The sequence below is a fragment of the Haplochromis burtoni genome, unplaced genomic scaffold (genome assembly GCF_018398535.1).
Source record: "Haplochromis burtoni strain Fernald_Lab_line unplaced genomic scaffold, NCSU_Asbu1 Contig_220, whole genome shotgun sequence".
NCBI classification, from domain to species: domain Eukaryota; kingdom Metazoa; phylum Chordata; class Actinopteri; order Cichliformes; family Cichlidae; genus Haplochromis; species Haplochromis burtoni.
The window spans coordinates 386267-388617 of NW_024582581.1; positions in this window are offsets into that span (position 1 = coordinate 386267).

The following is a 2351-nucleotide window of genomic DNA, read 5'->3' on the forward strand; positions in this document are numbered from 1 at the left end:
TCAATATGATGTCGGCCCAGCCTTTGCAGCTTTAACAGCTTCAGCTAGAGTACTTTAAACCACTGCCTCTGATGCTTTGCATTGTGCTTGGTGATGTAAGGCTCAGATGCAGCTGCTTGGCCGTGGAAATCCATTCCATGAAACTCTCGACACACTGTTCTTGGGCTAATCTCTAATATCTTTATCCTTCAAGAGAGGCCTGGGAGGGTGCTGCACAATATCTCTGTTGTTCCTAGGACTGTGCTCTTCTGGACAGAGATCTCAGATGATATTCCTAGGCTGCAGCCACTCCCCCAGTGTGGGAGTCACTGCCTCCAGTGCTCTGATTAGCACTGGGAACACTGTAGCCTTCACCCTCCACTCCAGCTTCATCCAGCCACTGGTAGGACTGGCCTGTGTATGTCTATGTGTTTGCAAATTTGTATTTCTTAATATAGCATATACATTATCTGAACTCTTCATTCCTGTCAGTTCAGCATGAAAGTCATAGGTTGTTGAATATTGATGTTTTTTACAGTAATACTAGTTTCTCTCCTCCTCTCAGTCTTAGTGGATCTCCTTTTATTGCTCCCCATACACAGTTGTATGTGGAGCTGAAGGCTCCATGATTATTAACATTTATCTGTTTTGAAAGAAGATTTATTATAAATCTGAATTCTTCTGATTTTCATATTTCTCATCTTCCTGTGAATGCGATGTTACATTTTCCATTAGTATTTATTTCACTTGTCATGCTCATCCCACATTGTGCGTACATAACTTCGCAGTCACCAAAATTCGTATCAGTGAAGGAATTTTTATCATATCACCACTAAATACAGGATAAAGAAGCTGAAAAAGCGCCACAGTCCTGGTGTTTGCTAGTATTAATAATAATGGAGGTGGCATTATATTACACATTGTCACCAAGCAACCAGGAGCATGCTAGTCATTTCTTTGTACATTCACAAGGTCTTTGCACTGGGAATGTAAAGTTCAGACTGTCAGTTTTACAGTGTAATGCTCTGTGGCATCTGAGGGAGAACATTCAACAGAAATAGCCAAACTGCTGCTCATGCCAGTGTGCAAATGCATGCTTGCACACAGCACATTCAAAAGGCAGCAGGCATACCAACATAACTGTCGCTCACCACCCACCCTACTTCCCAGATTTGTCTTTTCCAACTTGGTCTGCTTCCCCAACATTCACGTTCAATTTTCCCTGTTTTGACACAATGGAGGTGATCTAGCATGCATCAAGAAGGCACCAACACAAGGGGATGGAGTGGGACTTGCATGGAAGAATCTAAAAATCATCTCAGTGTAGAGGTCCAGAGATAACTTTAAAGGGTGAGGAAGAAGTTAAATCCGTTCAGTTTTTGATTTTTCATCCGTGGATATGATCACATCATAGATGAAAGACACAACAAGCCTGCTTGTAATTAAACGATTTGTTGGCCGATACAAATGACTCCTAACCAGATTTACCTTTACTTAATATGATGTCATTTGATTGTTTAAAAAATGTAAATCAAAATGTATTTATTATTTTCTCATTAAAACTAAATACTTTTGCAGGCCCAACACATACATACTAGTAAGCAGGGCGGTAGGCAAAAGAAATGGAAAAAGCATATATATTCTTAATACAGAAACTGGATGGAAAAAAAAATTGACATATTAATGTGGTTTCTCACAGTGTATGATCTTACAAGGTGGCTCTAACACAGTCACAGTACGACCTTACCATTTGTGACCCAAATACTGAGACGGCAACAAACTTCTGTGGGCCTGAATACATCCTGCACAATATAGACACTTACTTTAAGGATAAAGGTAAACCACGGTAGCCATTTCCTTGGGCGCTAGGTGTTGGCTGTGTCTGGACCTGGCAGTGCTTCTACCTAAAGCTTGAGAGCAGAACACATCCAGCAGCTGCTTGTCTGTCTGTTCTGTCTACCGGCGACAACGCATGCAAACTTGCCTGCCAAGTATGTAGAATCACAGTCGGAATGCTTCAGTCTGTATTTCACAGTCCAGTAATCTATCCTATTGTTTACTGCCATTCCTCCTTTGCGCCTCGTCCAACTTTGAATCGGACCAGTCAGATGTGGGAGGCCAGCCTCTATAGTTGGATTAGTTAAGGCTTACACCACAAGTAAATATTTAGTGTTAATTTTGTTTGTGATTTATCATAAAGGCACCCACGAAGACGAACTGCAGCTCTGAATATAAAATCAGTGTTTACTCCAAAGATGGGTCTTATTTCCCCTTGATATAAGCTGCAAACATATAATTTAATGTAGAATCCTTTCCTTGATTTATTCTTCATATACTTTTGAAAAGATTGAATAATTAAATGCACACATTTC